We start from the raw sequence: 23,634 nt of genomic DNA, 5'->3' as shown, positions 1-23,634 counted from the left end.
CTTTGGAATGCTGTTCTGTACACCCTAGGCCAGTTTCCCCAACACAGATTAAGCCATTTTCAATCGGAAAAAGTATCCATTGAGGATTCACTTTAGGTTACCATGGATTATGGTTACTGCTGTTTGTCATGGGTTATGGGTAATGGAGGTACTTTGTCGAGAAGACATGTCATGTAAGGGTTACTGATAATACTACATGGTTTTCTCTAGATCAGAAGACACATGTCATAAAAGGAGACAAATAATTTCATTCACTGGTTGGGGGGATATAGGTGTGTGATACCGTACCTGACCACCAAGAGGTACCAGTTGTACAGCAGGGCCGTGGCGATGATCACCAACCAGTGGTAGTACAGGTTATCAGCAGGAGCCAGGACCTTAACATCTGTCCTCTTCCTGTCAATGTAGAAAATATACCCACACATGCTCATACCCGCATGTCCGCCCGCACGCACGCACGCACGCACGCACGCACGCAATAGCATTAGAGTTATCCTTGACTCGATATTGACTTTCACTTCCTGAAAGTCTTGGTCATTAAAACTGGACTTTTGTCCCAAGTCAATCAGTCACCAAGAAACAAAGGAGCTTTGGCGCAATATCCTCACTAATGCATTAACAGTTATGAACATTTATCTAAATACTTTTCACATTATTCTGTGAAGACAAAATCATGACATTGGAATTGATGGAATGTGGCTAGCTGGGCCATAAAAGTAAAAGTACAACTGTTTAATGATCTAGTTGTTCATTCACATCCACTGTTTCATGCCCAACTGGGATGTGCGTTGTTGGTCTATCTGGTCCAACCAGGGCTTTTACTTTTATCATTGAGGTACAGCTTAACCTTTTCTAGACATCGCTGAGTCAATCATTTTCATTTTGTAATGAAATCATTTTTTAATTTTTCAATATTTTTTCAATGCAAGAATACTTTTATTGGTGAAGTAGGTTTCAAAGTCCGGATATGATTTTTTGTGTTAGCCGCTTGGACCTCAAGCTGGGATGTGGCCAGATTTCTGTGCAGCCTCCTCAGCCCAGTGGGCCTTCAGCACAGCGACAGCTTCATCCACCTTGGAGTGCAGGGACTCTGGAGACTCCAGCATGTGGAGAAGATCACAGTTGTCCATCTCCAGCAGCATGCCGGTGATCTTGGGAGCGATGCTGGGGTGCATGTTGTGGACAGATGGGAAGAGACGCTCACCTGGAGGCAGGGAGAATAAATATCAGTAACAGTAACAGCTAATGGGGATCCATAGAAACAAACAAGCAGACTCACCTATCGTCTGTTTCTGGTCCTCATGGGGAATGGCAGCCAGTATGGAGGCAATCAGAGGCTCCAGGTCCTGGACATGGACAGCAGGCTGCTGCATGAGGACCTGTGGCTGGGGAGCCATGTGCTGCTGGGAGTAGTGTACACCAGCTGTGTACTTGTTCTGGGGCACGACGCGGATCCTGGCTGTAGCTGCATCTGCACTGGCAGGGCGCTGTCTTAAGGCCTGGGTAGCTGAGAGGGAAGATCATCATAATCAAAGGGATATTCATGGCAAATACTGGCATATTGGTATTGTGTCTATGAGCAGCGTTGCTTCACTAAATATACTGACCTATGCGCTGAGAGGTCATCATACGGGGCACCTGGGAGAGTGTGGCCTTCATAGCATTGAAGATCTGAGGCCTGGGAGCCGATAGACACATGGTGTTGGGCATGTTTTGGAAGTGTTGAGGTTTCACACTCTGGGTAGCCAAGCAAGGAGTGGGTCTCAGCTGAGCCAGCTGGTTGGTGAAGTAAGGGGCAGCACAGTTCTGGGCCTGTGGAATGGCTGCCATGAAGAATCCAGGTGGGGGAGCAACCTGGTAGAGGTTGATGCCTGGTTTGGGAACGGCACAGACGCTGGCCATCCTCTGCATGTGCTGGTTGGTTCTGTGAGCCTGGCGCTCCTCCTTGCGCTTGGCCAGGGCCACATACAGGGGCTTGGTGGCCACGATACGGCCGTTCATCTCAGTCACAGCCTTGGTGGCTGCCTCAGGGGAGGAGAAGCACACAAAGCCAAATCCCTTGCTGCGTCCACCCTCCATCATCACCTTTGCACTGGTGATTGTTCCAAAGTGGGAGAACTCTTTGTGCAGCTGCTCATCATCCAGGCGATCATGCAAGTTCTTCACATACAGATTGACACCCTGCTAGAGAGAAACCCTGTTTAGTGAGATATTTTTCATGTCTCAAATACATCAACAATGTTTACCAAGACTATCAACTTCTTTTTCTTATATAGTCTTTTTTTTTTTAAATCTTTTTTTCTTATACACACACCTGGTATCTGGTCCTGCGGCCCTGCTTCATTTGCTCAAACTGGCGCTTCAGCACAGTCTGGCGCTCTCCTCTCTTCTGGGCGCGGCCCACATAGACCCGCCCCCCATTTATCTCCCGGCCATTCATCTCATCAATGGCCCTCTTGGCATTCTCATGCCTTTGGAAGTTGACAAATCCAAAACCAATGGACTTACCAGTGTCATCAGTCATGACACGGATGCTCAGGGCTGGTCCAAATCTCTCAAACCTCTCCTTAAGGCGCTGGTCATCCATATCCTCTCCAAAGTTTTTGATGTACACGTTAGTGAACTCTCAGACCCTGCATCCAAGTTCAGCCTCTCGTTCTTTGCAAGATTTGAAGTGTCCAATAAACACTTTTCTGTCATTCAATAACGTTCCATTGAGTCTCTTAATAGCTCTCTCAGCAGCCTCCTGTCTATTATACTGCACAAAGCCATAGCCTTTAGAGCCATTCTCATCAGATACTACCTTGCAGGAAAGGATGTCCCCAAACTCAGAGAACCTGTCGTAGAGGTCCTTGCTGTCAAAAGTCTCCACTAAATTCTTAATGAAGATGTTGCCTACCCCACTATTCCTCAGAGAAGGGTCACGCTGAGACCACATGATGCGTATAGGTCTTCCATTGACATCATCAAAGTTCATGGTGTCCAGGGCACGCTCTGTGTCAGCTTGCTGTTGAAAGTTGACATAGGCATACCCAAGAGATTGGTGTGTTATCATGTCCCTGCACACTCTTATAGAGATGATTGGACCACAAGGGCTGAATTTCACATGCAGCATTCCCTCAGTGGTGTCCCTGTGGAGATCTCCTACATACAAGGAGGCCATTGATTGAATGGGCGCACTAGGATTCATGTCTGATGGCCCTTTCAGACAGCAAAAGTTTAAAAAACTGTGAAAAGAACAAATAACATCTACCTATCTTGCTCTACACAGAGGAATTGCAGGTAAATGAATGTCAGGAGTACTGTAGCTGGATTTTAGAACCCCAGCTGCGTTATGTCATCACATTGTGACATCCTTGACGACTGTATGTGTTGTGTGTAATGTTTTTGAAAAATTCAAACTCCAGTCATTGTTACCTCACAGACCACAGCCAGGGTCCATTTTGTAGCTACGGCCCTGGGTCCAACCATGGTGGCAGGGCCTTCTTTGAAAGTATCATTTCATAGGAAGCTTTGATAGAAGTTGAAACATTTAAAACATAACAACACTATTAATTGAACTAACAGACATTTGTTTGTTGATTCTCTAAACAACTGTTCAACATAGACACATACAGCACATTGTAAAATGTTTAAATAACTTTTTCCTACACTTTGCAAACACTGTATAGACATCGAGCTTCAGATGTAGGATTGACAAACATTCAGATATTTCTTCTAGCTGTTTCCCTTTTTCTTTTACTCTTTTATGGTTTGTAATAATAATAATACATTTATTTATAGAGCACATTTTCGTACAGAGACTGCAACTCAAAGTGCTGTACATAAAAAGTCAGAGAAACAATAGTACAATAGAAGACACAACACCCCCCAACTTTAGACCCTCGCAGAGGACGAGGAAAAACTCCCAAAGAAAAAAAAGAAAATGGAAGAAACCTTGGGAGGGGCTACTCAGAGTGGGATCCCCCTACCAGGACGGTCAGGCGTGCAATAGATGTCGAGTTTGGGCAGGCAAAAAGTACAAAATACAAATTGTCATGATGAGTGTGGGACATCCCGATCTGACGTGACATCACAGCAGACAGCAACTCAGTCAGTGCCGCCCTGTGGGAGGGGGGTCTGGTTTAGGGAACTTGTGTAGGGAAGGTGTAGAATGGTGCAGGGTAGAAAGGAAGTGTTGATCAACTCAGGGTCCTTGGCTGGTGCTGGTGATGCTGGCTGGGACCGGGGCTTGATCTGGAGTCGATGGGTTGGGTCGTGGAGTGTGTGCACTGCTGCTCTGGTGGTGTAGGCAAGGGGTTAGTAAGGCAGTGTGTGTGTGAGGGAAGGTGCAGTGAACTTCCCTGTTGGGGCGGGGTGTTGCTCCTCTCCTGGTCCTTGTGCTGGTGCTGGTGTTGGAGTTGTTGGCCAGGGCTTGTGCTGGTACTGGTGCTGGTGGTGTTGCTGGTACTGATACTGATGGTGCTGTTGCTGGCGGAGAGTGTAGATCATCGAGGGTGGGCGATGTGATGTGTGTGAAGGTGTGGGGGGACATGCAGCGTTCGGCCTGTAGAGGGAGCTACAGGACCGTGGCCAGGGTTATGTCGGCGAGGCTCCGTTGCACACCTGTTGCAAATGAAGCCTCGTTGACTAAATGGTTTAAGATGTGTGTGCCTCTGTTTGGCAGGAGAACGGCGACTGGGAAGTCGCCGAGTGTTTTGAGGAGGCTGGAAAGCCAACGAACTGACTTTATGAATAAACGGGACCTTTCCCTCACTACACCACTGCGTCTGCCTCTGTGTATCACGGACATTGTTACAGAAGGCAAGTTTAAATTAGTGTGTTTTGTTTCTTAAAGGTGTTAAGAGTTTCTACCTCTCTGATATGGCCTGGTAGGGCGTTCCAAAGCTTAGGGGCATAGCAGCTAAAAGCCGCCTCACCGCTTCTCTTATGGTTTGGAGTCACTAAGAGAGAGGCAGTGGAGGATTTAAGGGTTCTATTAGGGACATATTCCTGAATGCAATCACCCAAGTATCTTGGTGCTAAACCTTTCACCATTTTGAAAACCAGAAGAAGAACCTTAAAATCTATTCTAAAGCTCACAGGCAGCCAGTGTAGTGTACGGAGTGCTGGGATAATGTAGTCTCTCTTTTTTGTGTGAGTCAATACCCTTGCAGCCGCATTCTGAACTAACTGTTGGTGTTTAATACTTTTCTGGGGGAGACCAGAGAGAAGGCTATTGCAGTAGTCTACACCAGGGGTTCTCAACCTTTTGCAAGCTGGGCCCCCCTAAAGCTGGTTCATTGCAGTTGGGGCCCCCCCTCCTCCCGGCGCCACCCCCCCCCCTTCCCGGCGCCACCCCCACTACACCACCTTGCATAGATAGATAGATTTCTAATGTGAGCTTGCAGGCATTATTATTATTATTATTATGAGTAGTGGTAGGCCTATTATCATTACTAGGCTATTGCTATATAATTATATGAGGTTACATGCTTTATTGTTGTTGTTGTTATTATTATTATCATCATCAGTAGGCCTATTATCATTACTAGGCTATTGCTATAATTGGGAATTGGCACCAGACCTCTGATATGAATTCATGCTTTATTATTGTTATTATTACTAGGCCTATTAGTAGGCATATCATCTGCATTTTTTACAGAAGCTTGCAGGTAGGCGATTTTAATGTGAGACCTGAGCCTGCTTTGCCTTGCAAAGATCCTCAATTCTTGGCGCAATGTCTGATAAACATAGCCTCAAATCATCCTCGATTTGTGCACGATTGCGGTATTTCATTTTGAGTGCAGTAATTTTTGAGAATCTTGCCTCACACAAATATGTCGACGCGAAAGGGAGGAGAATCTTCAAGGCGACGTCACAGAGTTGAGGGTATTCCTGCATCAATGCTGCCCAGAATGACGAAAGAGGGCAGGAGGTAAAGAGTTCCTTCAGCCTACTGTCACTCTTCAGCTCAATAAGCTGTTCCTGCATATCAATTGACAGCTCGTTTGCTGTGCACACAAATGGATCTCGAACCCACGCAAAAGAGCGATAATCCTCTTTAAAGTACGTCGCATATTGTTTTCTCATTGCTGACAGGTGCTCAGACGCTGATTGAAATAGAGAGGAGAAATCGTGTGACGTGCCTGCATCAGTGATAAAGTCTGCAAGGCTGGGGAACATGTCGCAGTTCCCTCGACTGATGCGGCCACGCCAGAGGTCAAGTTTTTGTGTGAAGGCGTCCACTCTGTCTGCGAGGAGCAAAATATGAGTTTCGCGGCCTTGCAAAGACAGGTTGAGGCCATTCAAGCGGTCAAATATATCGACCAAATAGGACAGAGACGCAAGCCACATAGTGTCATCCAGATGCTTCGCCAGATCTGATTTGATTTCTGTCAAAAACCACTTCACCTCCTCTCGCAGCTCATACAACTGCTGTAACACCCGCCCCCTGGAGAGCCAGCGAACTTCAGTGTGCAGAAGCAGCTGTTCGTGCCCTGACCCCATCTCCTGGCAGAGGACCCCAAACAAGCGAGAGTTTAACGGCCGTGATTTGATGAGATTCATCATTTTCACGGATTGGTTCAGCACGGAGTCAAAGAGAACCGGCATTTTTTTAGCAGCTAGTGCTTCGCGATGGACCATGCAATGTGTCCATTTCACAAGTGGAGCTACTTGCTGAACGCGAGCAGCTAGGCCACGCTCACGGCCCGTCATTGCCCGCGCACCATCCGTGCATAGGCCAACGCATCGGTCCCAAGCCAAACCATTTTCATTGATAAATATATCGAGGACATTGAAGATGGCTTCTCCTGTAGTGTGCGACTGAAGAGGCCGGCAAAACAGGACATCCTCCTCAATCGCCTTGTCCCGCAGATACCTGACATAGGTGAGGAGCTGGGCCTGCCCAGCAATATCAGTGGATTCGTCCAGCTGCAGCGCGTAGTAAGGACTCTTTTTTATGAACTCTATCAGTTGCTCTCTGATATCATTATCATGTCTGAAATTCTCCTAGCGACTGTGTCATTGGACAGTGGTACTGTACCGAGTTTGGCTTCTCCTATCATTATTCTGCACATGTCTTGCGCGGCCGGCAAAATGAGAGTCTCGGCAATTGTATGCGGTTTACCCAGTTTACCTATTCTTTTGGCCACTGCATACGATGCCTCCAAACACTGTTTAGACACAGTGCTGTGCATTGAAATGGTTGCCTGTTGCTGATGGAGGCCATCAAGCTTTCTTTTAAAATATTCAGCCGGTTTATCCTTAATGCCAGCATGCTTTGTTTCGAGGTGCCTTTTTAGTTTGCATGGCTTCATGCTGTCGTTTGCCAGCACCTCGGCACACACGACACACTGAGGTCTCAGATCAGCCGTGACTGTAAACCCAAACTGCAGGTATGCTTCATCGTACCTTCAAAGCTTTTTTGCAGCTGGTGGTGCGTCGGTTGCCTTGTTGGTCCTCACAAGAAATCTCCCCATTTTTGTTTGGTTTTGAAATAATTTGGATGTGGATTAGTTGTGTTTTCAATAAAGTTTATGCTATGATGTAACGATGTGTGCGTGTGTGTGGCTATGTTGAGAGACTAGTATCGGGGGCTAATCAGTCGGGACTTAGGCACGATCTTTAATACAACAGTACACAATAACGATTTTGCAGGCAATGCAGATTTTATTTTAAGACTTAACAATTGTAGTCCTTTGTGAGTGAGTGAGTGGGTGAGTGTGTGTGTGTCTTAGTCGCGTGGGTCGTATAGTTGTGTTGCAACACGGTGAAAAAGTTGCTAGCTAGTTAGCTAAGTGCACGCCTAGCAGTTAATTTGGCTATGGCTGAGATGGGGATAATCTTTAAAAAGACTGTTTGTGGGGTTAGTCTTTAAAAAGACTGTTTGGGTTTTGAAGTATAGGCCTAAGTAAATCGATATCGATAACAGATAGACTAGCGAGAGCTGGCACAAGCGAACTTGGCAAGAGACTAGACTAGAGTGAATGGAGCTACGACGCGTGTGCGGACGCTTATATAGTAGCACTTACGTGACGTCGCGTCACAGGCTCAAAATACTACCCCCTGTATTGGTAGATTTGAAATGAAACTGTGTGGTTGATTTGTTTGTGTGTTATAATAGTCCAACCACTTGCATTTCGACATGGGGGGAATCTGTTGCATCTCCTTTGTATGTCTACTAATAGCCAGTGAGTCCGTGTTTTTTCGTGTTTTTTTCCCCTGCCATCCTGTAGCCTACTCGCGCCCCCCCCGGGAGGGTGGATTCCAGGTGGAACATCATCTTAGCAGCTGTGAGGGGAGAATAAGGAGCCTATTTTTACTTCAACTTTCCACAGAGCCTGACTGTGTAATAGGAGTGTGTGTGTGTGTGTGTGTGTGTGTGTGTGTGTGTGTGTGTGTGTGTGTGTGTGTGTGTGTGTGTGTGTGTGTGTGTGTGTGTGTGTGTGTGTGTGTGTGTGTGTGTGTGTGTGTGTGTGTGTGTGTGTGTGTGTGTGTGTGTGTGTGTGTGTGTAGGAGTGAGTGTGTACGTGCATGGGTACGGGACAGACTATTCGTTATCAATCAAGTGTTGTTGCCAGTAGTTCTTGGGGGTTGGTAGGACTATTTTTCAGAGAGTTGTTGACTATGCCAGCTTGCAATATTGAAGAAAACTTTTTGGAGCTCCACTCAAGCAGGTATTTGATCGGTTTAACGCACATGTGTCAAACTCAAGGCCCGCGGGTCGAATACGGCCCGCCACGTCATTTTATGTGGCCCGCGAGAGCTTAAAAAGTACATAATTGTCTTAAAATAAAAGTCTACGCTGCTTTATAGCGTACAGTGACCATGAACTCCATCTCCCACAATGCATGTGAAATTTGCGACCCGCGAAATGACGGGATCCTGCCGCTAGATCGCATATCAGCGTTTGACTAAACCGGTGATGGATATGAAAAAGATCTACAAATAATCCCAAAATGTCCAAGAAGAGAAAAGTCGATGCAGAGGGAAGGCAATTTAATGAAAGGTGGGAAGGCGAATACATGTTTTTGCTTCAAGGAGAAAAACCGATGTCTTCTGTGTTACAGGCAGTGTCAGTGATGAAGGAGTACACTCATTAGTTGGAGGTATGCCCTCTGTAAGGCTGTCTACAGCTATTTGTTTTTGTTAAATGCCACACATGTGCCACATGTTTTAGCAGCTCACAATTATTTGTTCTACCATAGTTCTGCCCTTCTCAACTGTGACAAAAAAAGTTTTTTAAAAAGTTGATTTGTAATAACTTGTTTAATCATATTTGTCTTTGTTATTCACTTGAAAAGTTTGATCTTTGATTGATGGAGTAATGTGGGTTTCTTAACCTGATAAATTAAAGGGTTTTATGTTATAATAACAGTGCAATGTGCTTACATATATTTTTACATTTATGTAAATGCATGTACAATATTTGTACACTTGAATAAATAATAATCAAATGCAGAGTTATTTGTTACAATATGTTAAGGAGAAGTAACATGTATACAGTCTTACAGTTACAACCGGCCCTTTGAGGGCAACCATGATGCTGATGTTGCCGGGGGTGAAAATGAGTTTGACACCCCTGTTCTAGACTGACAACTATGAACTATGAGCTGTCGAGTGGTAAAGCAATGTTAATTGCAGTTTTGGTGTTTTCCGTGATAACTCCCTGCCTTCTGCGTATCAACTACAGTATTGTTTGTGTTGTAAAGTGGCGGGCGTCTCCTTTCCTTGACTTTATATACAGTATAGAGGGCTGTAGCTTCCGTTTACGGCCACACCACCCTGAACACACCCGATCTCGTCTGATTTCGGAAGCTAAGCAGGGTCGCGCCGGGTTAGTACTTGGATGGGAGACCGCCTGGGAACGGCTCATGACCCCCCCAAGTCCCTATTGCTCAACCTGGGATCGGACGAAAATTGATCAGAAAGAAGGACGCCCCCTGGTGTTCACTGGCCTCAAGTTTTATTTACAGAAATGTCATGTATAAGAATTGATTGAAATCCACTTGGCTGCTGAATGTTGTTTGCATTATTTGCATAGTTTGAGTTGATGTAGATTGATGAGATTGATATATTTAGGTGGAAAAGTGTACATAAAGGGTGTAAGAATGTATTTAATGCACTCTCACTTTGTCTGGATGACATTTGAGCCATTCACACGACTCATTGTAATGACCACCCAGGGGGTGCAGCCAGCACAATCTAATTAGCAATGCATATTGACACCTCTGAGTCTGGGAGAAGACACAAAGACAACTTCTCTGTTTTATCTGGTTTTAACCTATGTAACTTGATTTCTTTCATTTGGTTTACTTGGTCACATTTAAGGTTATTGGTAACTGTTAAATAAACCACCATTCATATCTCTTTCCTCCGTAGCCCTTCTTAGCCTTACTCATGTGTTATTAGTTGATAAACTACATTCGAGGTCAACCTACTAATCTTATTGGAGTGTTAGAAATTATTTTTATAAAAACAGTTTATTATTGCTATAATAAAAATACATTACTGCAGTGTGCTAAATTTACTAATGTGATGGCCTGTTGATAAATGAGCGATGGATCAAGCATTAGTCCCATAGTAAGTTGGATTAATACATGGAGAGGTTGAGCCAGGTCATCAAGAAAGATGTTGCAACACACGCTTACACAAAGAGCTATAGTGGAATAATACCAGGCTAGGGAGGACAGGCTAGGGAGGACATACCAGAGTAGGTATCTTATCTCTTACAGGGTGCTGACTCCGCAGATAGGACAATGGTGTGACCAGCCCGTGAACAACAAGGGATGCCAAGTCTAAACCGCGGTTCCTCCCCAACCAAATAGCCAATCACAATCATTTTGTATACTGTAAATACTTTGTTTGACTGTTTGAATGCATCCATTTTTGGAGGGTTGGTTACAGATTAACAGCTTGCTGACTGTGATTTTCTTCGCCAAAAGTGGTCCTTGTACAAGCCTAGAATTCTGACATATAATTAAATAGCTAAAAGTAAGAAGTAGTTTGTCTTCTCTTCAAATAAAGAACACATTTTCTCACAGGAGTCAGAGTAAATTGTAGTCTATAATACTTGATCACCATTGATGCATTGCTTTGACCAAAAAATACCATAGTGTATTTCCCCTTTATAAGGGGAAACTGATCATACAAACCATACCATTTCTGAATGCTTGCACCTCGTGTTATGATGTGTGACATGAGATATGCCCCACCATCCTACTTACCATGCAGCCCATAATTAATAAACTGGGTGTTGGTAAAAGTATTTTCTTAGAGCTTATACTCTAGGTGTTTGACCTACAATCATTTTTGACATGTCCCACCCTCCTCTTTTTTTCTGAAACCCAAGCATACAGAGATTCCAAAATAGTTTAAATACTTTCATAATACTTTTATTTATATTTTTACTTAAAAATGTTATTCACAAATTACCAAATAGTATTACAGTTTTATTCTTTAACTAGAATGTGTTTCGTCCCAACGAACTGCGAGAGTGTGGTTGCTAAAATGCCGCAGATGGTCACCAACAGTTACTGAATAAGACATGAGAACAGTGCATTTTGTGAAACGAAAATGCATTCAAAATTTACAAAGAACCCAATGTAAAGGTTTCAACATGCACATTTTTCCATTTACTACATATGCACTCAGATTCCATGTATGGGGCACAGATATATTATTTTTATGACACACAAACATAAGTAGGCAGACCTGTTTAGTTGAAAGCCCACTCACCACGTCAAGGTACAGGCCATGAGTGAGATGACGAGAGACAAACATTTACAAACATTTGTAAACATTTAGTTAAACATGGAGCTGACAAAGACATACAAACATCACAAGGACATGCACACAAAAACATTAATAATTGAGAACACATAAGATACAAATTCACAATAGCTTTGTACAGGCCAAAGCCCAATAAAGAACTACAAGATTATCCAAAGACACAGGTCACCAAGCAACAAATGCTCAAGCCATTCCTCTCTGTTACATTTTTTGTGTGTGTTTTTTTGGCAAACTTTTGTTAAACATGAAGCGGACAAAGACATACAAACATCACAAAGACATGAAGCTGACAAAGACATACAAACAGCACGAGGACACGCATGACAAAAACACAGGTTAATTGAACATAAACTAACAATAAAGGGTATGTAAATTAATTGTGTTAGATTGAAACAGAGGTTAGATTGGACCGGATATTGGACATAGACCAGAACATGTTTGTATAAAAAAGATACTACAAAGTGCATTTTTAACTACAATATAAATAATAAAAAAAGACAAGAACATTCTTTAATTAAACTACAAAGTGCATTTTAACTACAATATAAATAAATAGGCTGACTGTATTGCTCTACTTGCTAAAACACTTTGAAACACTTTGACTCAAACAAACAAACAAAAACAAGCTTTTTTTCTCTTTCTTTCTCTCTCTTAAAGATGGCATAGGAGAAGTGGCATCACACAGGTAAGTCACAGGTATTTTTAAATAGTTTTTCCTCTTTTCTAACTCGGCATGCTTCATCCACCACACTTTTGAAGTGTTCAAAACTATCGTACACAACATCTTCAAAACCAGAGGTAGTGGATTTTCTAGTTGCCGGGCAATAGGAGAAGATTTTCTGGAAGCTTCCAGCTGCTTTGTCTTTGGAGGGTGTGTACCTCTTACGCTGCCCACCACACTGAGGCACTTGGCAAGCCCCACATGGCCGCAAGGACTTATTAGGCATGTATGGCTTGGTTGTTGGTGCAGGGGGCTGTGCCACAGGTACAAAGCTCTGACTGCATGATGGCCCACGAAATATGATGGAGGGAGCCTGTGGCTGTGCAGGAAGAACCAGGAGTACGGGTGCTGCCGACACAGCGGGTGGTTGTTCCACTGCACAGCAAAGGCCATCAGGTATACCTGAAACACATGACCATTTTGACTGTTATTGGATATGCTTAGAAGTGATGACTAAAGCTGTGAAATAAAATGCATCATTGAAACTACGCTATATCGAAGTGTTTTTTTTTTTTTAAATTACTCACTTGGAATGGCATAATCCCACATCTCTGTGAAGGAATGTCATTGTACAGGTGTGCGTGCAACCCCTCCAAAGAGTTACTGCCTCGCCGGCACCTGTGCTTGTTCAGCCGAACGCCATTCAGCACCACCACCTTCACAGAAACATACAGCTGTATGCCAGGGGGATCCTGTAAAGCACAACGAATTGCAAGTTCCTTATTTATTCTGGTGTCCTTTGAAATGTTGCCATACAAGTTTGAATGGTTTTATAATGACACAAGATGACTGCAAAGACATTAACCCACCTGCATGCAACTGAGATGCTTGCTTACAGTTGCCCAGTGAGCATCAACTGCCTCTGTCGACTTGAACAGGTGGATTCCGTCAATGTCAAGGCCTGCTGGTCCCCTGAACTCGGCAATGATGGACTCAATCACCAAAGCGGTCTCCTGTAACATATATATTCTCAGCTTTGAGTGTTGTCACAACTAGAATGAGTGTAACACAACTGATGGACGGAGTAGGTTTTACCAATAACAAAACTGGCTTTATTTTCCCATATGGTGCAATTATCAAACAAACAAATGCACAAAACGTCTGCACCAAATCCAAATGACAAAGACAAAAGATAGCAAAGGCAAAACAAAGGAAACAGCATGACACGCCAATGCTGGGCCAAGACCAGCGGCGTAGGCAGTGTCTGCTGCAGGTAGAGTCTGCCGAAGGAGGAGGAGGAGCCAGAGCTTTTAAACAGTCAGGTGAACCTGCGCGCCGGGTGCACCCAATTAAGGCTTGTCACCTCCAATCAGGCAAACTGCACACCTGGAACACTCACAGAAACAACGAGGACAAACAGAGGGTTAAATATGGTGAAGGGAAAGGCACAGGCCAGCGGGCCGTCACAGTGTTAAATCAGTCGTTACTCCTAATGATCTTACATTTATTTTCAAAACTAGATCTGAGTGACACCTTAGTCCAGTACAGTTGAATCCATATTGACAAATAAGCAAGTATGTTTGCTTCTTATTCATGAAATTCATACATGGATCAATATCACACTTACCACAACCCCACAGGTAATGCGCCTGACATACGACCTGACCTGGTGAGGCTTGAGGAAGGCCATCATCTCCTCGTCCGAATACCTGGCGTACAGCTCTTGGTTGCCGCTCCTGACCGCCTGGACTAGGAGCATCATGTCCGCCTTGTTGTAGGCGAGCACCGCACCTGCCAAGGCACTCATGAACACCCCGTACTTGGCGTGGCTCTGTTTGATGACAACAGCATCCCAGCGGTGCAGCCAGGGTCGGATGTCCAGTCTGACCACAGTACCCCTCTGCACCCAGTCACCAAACAGATTCTCCAGGAAGGATGAACCGCTGAAATTATGTCAACATTTTGTGTACGTGTGTTACATGTTTTTATAACTGTGTTATCCATGTGTGTCTTGCAAAAAAATTATATGAAGTTAACTGATATGTACATCACTTGGATTATCAATTTCATCATAGGTTTCAATGGAATTGTTATTAAACTTACCGACAGCAGTTGTTGTCTGCATATAAGACTTTTGGCGCAGGAGCATTGGCACGTCGAAACCGGGCAATGAGACCTCTCGCCATGCGCTTGTTCTAAGTGTGTGGGTACACTTTTTATGGGATGTTTGTTCGTTCTCAACTCCGTGTCACCAGACCCGTTAGCTGCTAGCGCTAGCCAGCTAGCCTACTGACAGGTTGTCAATACGTTGTCATTACACATTAACAAGCCAAATCCCGCAAACGATGGTATGGTCAGTTGCTGATTTCCAGACAATCTTTTATCTTTTGACAAAATCGGCACAGCTTTATACATGCCTAACAAATGTCTAACTAGCGAAGGATGAAGAGGATAAAACTTACCTGAGTAACAGTAACGTCGTACATGAGATTCACCGATAGTGGCCTCCGGAGCCGTATAAATTAGATGACGTTTGAAATTCCTCGCTCAATGATTGGTGAGTTGAGCGCAACAAAATATTAAAACATCTTTCAATTCAACAAAAAAACCTGATCAGCTGGTTCATTTAGGAATAGAAAAGACAAAGTCATTGGTGGGTTAGCGCTCAACCATTGGTCGGTTGAGGATCCGGTGCCGTAAGCTTTTCCTCATTTCGACCAGTAGGGTGTACTATTGTATCACCACTGTAGTTATAACAGTGCTGTAGTGTGAACACAGCTCCAGTTTCATATTGCTGTTTTGAACAGTTTATCCAATTTGCTCCAAATCCACCTGCTAAGAATTGGTGACTCACTCAGCCTTCTCTTGATCTAGATTCTAGAGTCTATGGTCACGCACACCACTGCATGTCAGACATGCTTTTAAGGTATATACCCTGTAGATCCCTCAGGTCCTCAGGTACTGGCCTTTTAACTATTCTGAAGATTCCAACAACACCTATCTACTTCGTGTTTCAAATGAATAGCACTGGGCAGAAGTCTGCACAGGGATGCTACAGACACATTAGCACACTGCAAAATACTGTCACCTATCTAACCATCTGTTCCAAAGCAACAGTAATATATACTGTAGGAGTCTGCAGTGCACAGGGGTTACACACTCATCAGTACCCTCTAAAATACTGTCACTATCATATTTCCTGTTCCACATGAATAGTACTATATAGGAGTCTGCAGAGGGGTTACCTTGTTGGGAAACAGTGTCTATCTCCTCCTGCAGCTTGGTCATAATGTGAGGGCTGGTTGCCAGATTGTAGGCCAGGAAGGACAGAGAGCTACTGGTGGTCTCATAGCCAGCAAAGATGAAAATCATCGCCTGGGACAAGATCTCATGATCGCTCAATCCTATGACGATGGAGAGAGTGGGAGAAATGGGGTGGTAGGTGTGAGAAAGGGACTTATTAGAGTGTTTCCACAGTGTATGTCAGTCTAATCAATGAAATCGATAGCTTCATTTATTAAGCACAAAATGATTTAGACTGAAAGCTATATGGGGGCAGTTTTACCGACTGTGAGGAACAGTGGGCTGAAGATGTCAAACTTGAGCACAAAATTAAAGGGGGAGTTCACTGAAATTACAAATTCACCTTATCTTCTCGGAGAGAAATACTCACTCTTTTAGTTCAATGGGCTCTTCGTTATCGGACGTCTTCTTCAGATTGCTGACCAAATTACCAGAGTGCTGCTTCATGATCCCGAACATCTGAGTTGGGAAGGATACATGGAAAAACATGATGATTGATACATGGATTAATATGTGCAAAACATGGGTTAATATCATGTTTGAAACAGGAATTATTTTAATATTTATATAGCCTGAGAATATACATTCATACAGGATACATTATGTATATAGTCAAGGAATAAGTGACTCCAAAGATGAACTATTATTCTATACTCTGTCATCTGACCACTGAACTTATCTAAGATAAGATTAAATATGCTTTATTGTCCCGGATAGAAATTTGTCTTGGACAATTAAAGTTGCTGCTTCACACAACAACAAACAACAATGAATGCACACTATACACATAGTACAAATCACATAAACACACACACACGTCAGAGTTGTTAGTCATTCATTTATTTGTGTTGTTGGAATGAATAAAAGAAGGAGAGGAGAGATGGGACTGTACCTCTTTGATCCGCCCACTGGTGAAGGAGGGAGACAGGACACTGCGGATCCGTCTCCATGTATCATCCTCAGCGATAAACACGGCGTCATACAGAGGCCCGTTGAGATAGAAATTCTAGAAAAATAATAATTATTATATACTGCAAGATTAACCTAATATTAATAATGCTATAATAACAAGGATATTATCTATTTAAGAAGCCCTTATGTTTTTTTCCCCATACAACAACTTCAATTTAGCGTATTACCCTCCTGTTAGTGAAAAGATGGTAGCATTCCTTGATGAGGATGGTTTAGATCATGGCTGTGTCCATGATACACAGGACGGGCTGACAGCCATCATAGATCCTACAGACCAGCAAAAACAAAGATAGTTAGATACACACTCACCCAACACTTTATTAGGAACACTATACTAATACTGGGTAGAGCCTCCCTTTGCTCTCAAAACAGCCTCAATTCTTTGTGACATTGATTCCTTTGAGATTCTGGTCCATGATGACATGATTGCATCACGCAATTCCTGTACATTTTTCAGGTGCACTTTCAAGATGTGAATCTCCCGTTCTGCCACATCCCAAAGGTGTTCTATTGGATTCAGGTCCGGTGACTGGGAAGGCCACTGAAGAACACTGAACTCATTGTCATGTTCATGAAACCAGTTTAAGACGACTTTTGCTTTGTGACATGGTGCATTATCATTCTGGAAGTAGCCATTAGAAGGTGGGTAAATTGTGGCCATGAAGGGATGCACATGGTCAGCAACAATACTTAAATAGGCTGTGGCATTCAAGCAAATATACCGTGGATAGAGACAGACAGACCCATCACAGATCCTGCACTCTTAGAAAAAAAGTGCTACCTAGAACCAAAAAGGGTTCTTCTTCCACTGTCCCTTTGAAGAAACCTTTTGGGTTCCATGTAGAACCCTTTCCACAAAAGGTTATACAGTACCGTGCGTAAGTAATGGGACAGTGAAGCATTTTTTCTTCTTTTTGGATTTGAAATAAAAACGTAGAGATTTATTTTTTGATGCCCGTGATAGGCCTAACCCAAAACTCAAAGAATATCTCGCTGTCCCTCTCCTTAAATATCATTCCCAACAAAGGACAAGGTGTGAGATACATTACAATAGCAAAGCAATTGACAAATGGTGAAAGCTGAAAAATCTGAAACATAGTCAAAACCTTAGGCTTGCCAAAATCAAGCACTGATGAGCTCAGCAATCGCAAATGGCTGAGGCTTTACTGCAAGATGCAAACCACTAGTTATCCTTAAAAAGGATAGTCAGGTTACAGTTTGCTAAGAAGTACCTAAAAAGCCTGCAGAGGTGTGGAAAAAAGTCTTGTGGACAGATAAGATGAATATTATCAGAGTGATTGCAAGAGGAAAGTTTGGAGAAAAAAGGATCTGCCCAAGGTTTACAGCATACCATCTCATCTGTGAAACATGGTGGAGGGGATGCTATGGTTTGGGCATGTATAGCTGCCACTAGAACTTGCTAACGTATCATAATTGATGATGTTACTGCTGACAGCAGCAGCAGAATGTATTCTGAAGTGTACAGAAATATCTTGTCTGGTCGAGTAAAAGCAATGCTTCCAAATTCATTGGATGGCGCTTCGTCATACAGTAAGACAATGACCCAAAACATACTGCCATTGGAACTAGGGAGATTTTCAGGGCGAAAAAGTGGAAAGTTCTTGACTGGCCATGTCAATCTTTGGATTTAAATCCTATTGAACATGCATTTCATTTTCTGATGGTAAGATTATGGGCAAAAAGACCTAAAAAACTGAAGATGGCTGGCCTGGCAGAATATCACCAGAGAAAATACCCAGCACCTGGTGGGGTCAATGGGTCCCAGACGGTTAGTGCATACAAAGTATTGTCGACCAAATACTAAATATGAGTGCATCATTTCGACCATGTATACCAATACTAGACAAAAGAAAAGAAAAGAATCTAGCAAAAGCAAACTATGTTCTGACAGGGTTTGACTCATCTAATACGACATCAGATCTGGATAGGTTCCTTGATTTCCTCTGAAAGGTGACATAGGCATGAAAACATGTACACAACATCAAGAAGAAACCATTGATTAAAGCCAAATCAATTGACAGGCATGGCAGAAAATGTGTGTTGTCTCTTTAAAAGAAATGTTAAAAATCTCTTTGTTTTCCCTGAATGAAACAAAGCACAGGTGTTTAACAGGCCAGCCCCACCCCTGATTACAATGATCCACACATGGAGACAGCCAAAGCAACATAGATCAATAAGACATCCCACATGTCACACCAGAATGTGTGTTGGCAAGAGTGTGCCCTTATAGCCAGGATCCACTCTCTGGTCACATCTCCCTGATGTTGGTTATGAAGAACTTTATCAAACATTTGGATTTGAAATTAAACAATTACTACAAGGTTAAAGTAGAGATTCTCAGCTTTTATTTGATGGTATTTGTATACACATTGGTTTCACCATTTAGAAATTACCCCACTTTTTATGCATAATCCCCCTATTTCAGTGTACCCAAAAGTAATGGGACAGACTTATCAAATGTCCAAATGAAGCAGTCATGTTTAGTATTTAGTGGACAATCCACTAGTATTTAGTGGACAATAACTGCCTGAAGTCTGCAAACCACTAACCCCACCAGACGCTGGGCATCTTCTTTGGTGATGCTCTGCTAGGCCTGTACTGCAGCCATCTTTAGTTGTTGTTTGTTTTGAGGTCTTTTTGCCTAAATTCTTATCATTAGGGAAATGTAATGCATGTTCAATTGAATTTTAATCTGAAGGTTGACTTGGCCAATCAAGATCTTTCCACTAGTTGCTATGGCAGTGTTTTGGGTCATTGTTTTATTGTATGGTGTGGCTCCATCCAATGCATTTGGAGGCATTTGCTTGCACTCAAGCAGACAAGATGTTTCTGTGCACTTCAGAATACATTCTGCTGCTGCCGTCAGCAGGTACAATCATCAATTAAGACAAGTTAGCAAGTTCTAATGGCAACTATACATGCCCACACCTAACACCCCCTGCACCATGTTTCACAGATGAGGTGGTATGCTGTAAATCTTGGGCAGATCCTTTTTTCTCCAAACTTTTGTCACTCTAGTCCATGATAATATTCATCTTATCTGTCCACAATACCTTTTACGAGACCTCTGCAGGCTTTTTAGGTACTCTTTTTTAGCAAACTGTGACCATCCTTTTTGATGATAACTAGTGGTTTTTGATGTGTGAGAAAACGTGTTCTTTATTTGAAGAGAAGACAAACTACTTCTTACTTTTAGCTATTTATTTACATGTCAGAATTCTAGGCTTGTACAAGGACCACTTTTGGCGATGAAAATCACAGTCAGCAAGCTGTTAATCTGTAACCAACCCTCCAAAAATGGATGCATTCAAACAGTCAAACAAAGTATTTACAGTATACAAAATGATTGTGATTGGCTATTTGGTTGGGGAGGAACCATGGTTTAGACTTGGCATCCCTTGTTGTTCACGGGCTGATCACACCATTCATCCCAGCTGCGGAGTCAGCACTCTGTAAGAGATAAGACACCTACTCTGGTATGTCCTCCCTAGCCTATCCTCCCTAGCCTGGTACTATTCCACTATAGCTCTTTGTGTAAGCGTGTGTTGCAACATCTTTCTTGATGACCTGGCTTAACCTCTCCATGTATTAATTCAACGTACTATGGGACTAATGCTTGATCCATCGCTCATTTGTCAACAGGCCATCACATTAGTAAATTTAGCACACTGCAGTAATGTATTTTTATTATAGCAATAATAAACTGTTTTTATAAAAATAATTTCTATCAGATGATAAATGTGTCTTCCTCTTAGTTATAAACAAACCAGAATTAAATGCATAGGTCTATGTATGGATGGATGGATGGATGGATGTACTCATTGGAACAGCTGGAAGACTTTCTCTGCATCCCCGAAAAAACACATGTACGCAAGCACACACGCACGCACGCACGCACGCACGCACACACACACACACACACACACACACACACACACACACACACACACAGGCATGTTTAAGATATGCGTAACCCATGTTTATTAGTTGACTTAGTTGTGGGGTTAGTTTAGATACAGCGCACGATGCAACAAACAGGTACAATATCAGCACACCTCAGCATTGCTACACCCACGTGCTACCACAGGGAACTGGTACCCGCATAGTTAGATATGGTGCTGGTCCCACACCAGAGAGAACTGGTATGTTCCAGATCATTATACGAGGTAACTAGCTAGTAAATTATTAATTACTAGAAAGTGCTCAGTAGTCCTAGGGCTACAAACACAAGCTGACCAACCCTCCTGCAAACAGGGTGCTAATATTTCTCAATATTACCTTGTCAAAGCTAGCCAAGGTTCTCAGCTGTCCGGAAACAACAAGTAACTTAGTTAGCCGTCCGTCCCAAGTGCTAGCTGTAGCCTACACATGTGACCTTGCAAGTTCTAATAATAACCTGAGGAATTATCGTCGAGCTAGGGTTCAACAATAACAAAGAATTGAGAGCTCACAGGTTAGCCTGCTAGCTCAGAGAGTTAACAGGTGCTCAGAAGGTGAAAATCGTCGTTGAGCTGAACCGTAAGATTCTATCAGAGACAATCTAACGCCCCGTGAGAATCATAGGCTGAGGTGTAGCCAGCTACAACAATACAACTACAGTACACTTTTCAACCTAATGCCCCATGAGAATCATGGGCTGAGGTGTAGCCAGCTACAACAACACAACTACAGTACACTTTTCAACCTAACGCCCCGTGAGAATCATAGGCTGAGGTGTAGCCAGCTACAACAACACAACTACAGTACACTTTTCAAACTAACGCCCCATGAGAATCATAGGCTGAGGTGTACCCAGCTACAACAACACAACTACAGTACACTTCAGACAGTCAGAGAGTGAAGAGTGGAAAGGATGAAATGGCGCGCTTGTAGCATCCCTTTATTGGGACAGGTGATAGGCGTTGCTATCACTTGCAAGTGTGTACGAGGTGTGATTATGTGAATCAAGATGTAAATACAGTGCTCTCGGAAAGTATTCATACCCCTTCACTTTTTCCACATTTTGTGATGTTACAGCCTTTTTCCTCATCAATCTACACACAATACCCCATAATGACAAAGCAAAAACAGGTTTTTAGAAATTGTTGCTAATTTATTCAAAATAAAAAACTGAAATATCACCTTTACATACGTATTCAGACCCTTTACGTTTTTTGTTGAAGCACCTTATTGCGTATTGTGTGTAGATTAATGAGGAAAAAAAATAATTTCATCTATTTTTGAATAAGGCTGTAACATAACATAATACGGAAAAAGTGAAGGGGTCTGAATACTTTCAGAATGCACTGTATGTGCCTGTTATAGTCCCATTGTGTGATTGGTGTGTGTACTGATTTCTGGCACAGGCCTTAACTGATCCAACAAGTTCACCAATCATCAATGGTGTGATATGAAGTTGATGGATTTTAATGTTACATGCTACACCAGTGCGTGTCTAAAGTGTTGACATTGCGCGGCTGCTGCAGCAGCAACGCAAAATGATTCTTGGAGTGCTTGGAAATGGTATCAATGCTTTTTGGACGCTTAAAAACATATTCAATTAGTTTCATAGTATGGTAAAGTAATAGAAACATAGATTATAGAAATACATACAATAGTGGTACCTGTATGAAAAACAAAGTGATTGTCCTCATTTATATTTGGAGGTAGAGGACAAACCCCAACTCTAAGATATTCAGACTTGACAAGACAGAATCCATGTACAGAATCCATAAATTAGAAGTTCCTTGCAGAAACAGATTGGGAGGCTATTTCTTCTGCATCCACACGTGAAACTGGTCACGTTTCTGGTGTAAGAGTAAATACTGCCATCTAGGGTTTAGAGATGGTTAACAGGAAATGGATACATTATTTTACGGATGTACTTTAGGCCTACGTTTGAGTAATTTAGCAGAAGCTCTTATCCAGAGCGACTTAAAATAAATAGCTACATTCATCTTCAGCTACATACATCACGGTCATCACAAGTAAGACTTTCTATAATAATAAATGCCACAAGCAGTCACAGTGGTAGAGAAAGGAAGTCAATTTAATTTAATGTTCAACTTAATTTATTGAACTTAAGACAACTATATAACTTGATTTGCTATGTATCCCTAAATAGCGGCCAATTGTGTTGAGGGTTCCAGGCTAACGGTGTCGGCATGTGCAGTCCCCTGTCTTATCTCTGCACCCCCACACGCTCTCAGCCAGGGCCACATCAACAAGGCTTTTGACAGAAAGGCTCGTCCCCTGGTTTGCCTGATTGTGTACCAGCTGAGCCATCAGAGGAGTCGCTCTCAACGAGAACATGAGGGTTAGGGCATATCTGGAGCCATCGTTCATCTGAAATTAAAAAAGTAACATCAGAGGGGAGTGCAAGGTGAGACAAGAATTGGACAAATTCAACTGAGAGTTGAAGGTCATGGACTAAATGCTATAGTAAAACTAGCAACAATCACCTTCATCTACTTAGTCTATAGGTTCTCTACCATCTCTCTAATCGTCACCATGCTCACCTTCTTCAATGTCTCCCTCTCCTGTTCTAGCTTCTCTTTTTCCAGACTCTGTTTCGCTCTTTCTTCAGCCACCATCACCAGGGCCTCTCTCCTCTTGATGGCCTCTATCTCTTTCTCCATCTGTTTCTTAACCTTTTTAAATGTCTCCTTCTCCTTCCACATCTTGAGCATTTCTCGCTCCACATCCTGCCCGTCTCTTTTGATTTTCATCCACTCCTTCTTTATCATTTGCAACTCTGCTCCGACCTTCTCTGTCTTTCTAAGCATCTCTATTGAGGTCTCCTTTTCCTGCTCTAGCGTCTCCTTTTCCTGGCTCAGTTTAAGTCTTTCTTCGGCCTCCATCACCAGGGCCTCTCTCCTCTTGACTGCCTCCATTTCTTTTTCCATCTGTTTCTTGGCCTTGAG

At 42.9% G+C, this 23,634-nt stretch overlaps 2 pseudogenes across 2 annotated transcripts in view; both read right to left on the bottom strand.

Moving 5' to 3' along the window:
- Positions 1-995: 995 nt before the first annotated feature.
- LOC310824120 (polyadenylate-binding protein 1A-like) lies at positions 996-3,190 on the bottom strand (annotated as a pseudogene). The gene is made up of 4 exons: positions 2,315-3,190; positions 1,608-2,181; positions 1,280-1,507; positions 996-1,204 (listed from the first exon to the last, which is right to left on the bottom strand). The product of its transcript is annotated as a polyadenylate-binding protein 1A-like (transcript).
- A 991-nt stretch (positions 3,191-4,181) lies between these two features.
- LOC310824119 overlaps positions 4,182-23,634 on the bottom strand; it is a 62,843-nt pseudogene continuing 43,390 nt past the window's right edge. Inside the window, exons 14-15 of the transcript in view lie at positions 6,125-6,915; positions 4,182-4,470 (exon numbers count right to left, since the gene is read on the bottom strand). The product of the transcript in view is annotated as an uncharacterized misc_RNA (transcript). The remainder of the gene's footprint in view (positions 4,471-6,124; positions 6,916-23,634) is intronic.

Source organism: Argentina silus (assembly GCF_951799395.1).
Source record: "Argentina silus genome assembly, chromosome: Y".
Classification (NCBI taxonomy): Eukaryota; Metazoa; Chordata; class Actinopteri; order Argentiniformes; family Argentinidae; genus Argentina; species Argentina silus.
The sequence above is the reverse complement of the archived record's forward strand: the minus strand, read 5'-3'. Positions and strand labels throughout refer to the sequence as shown.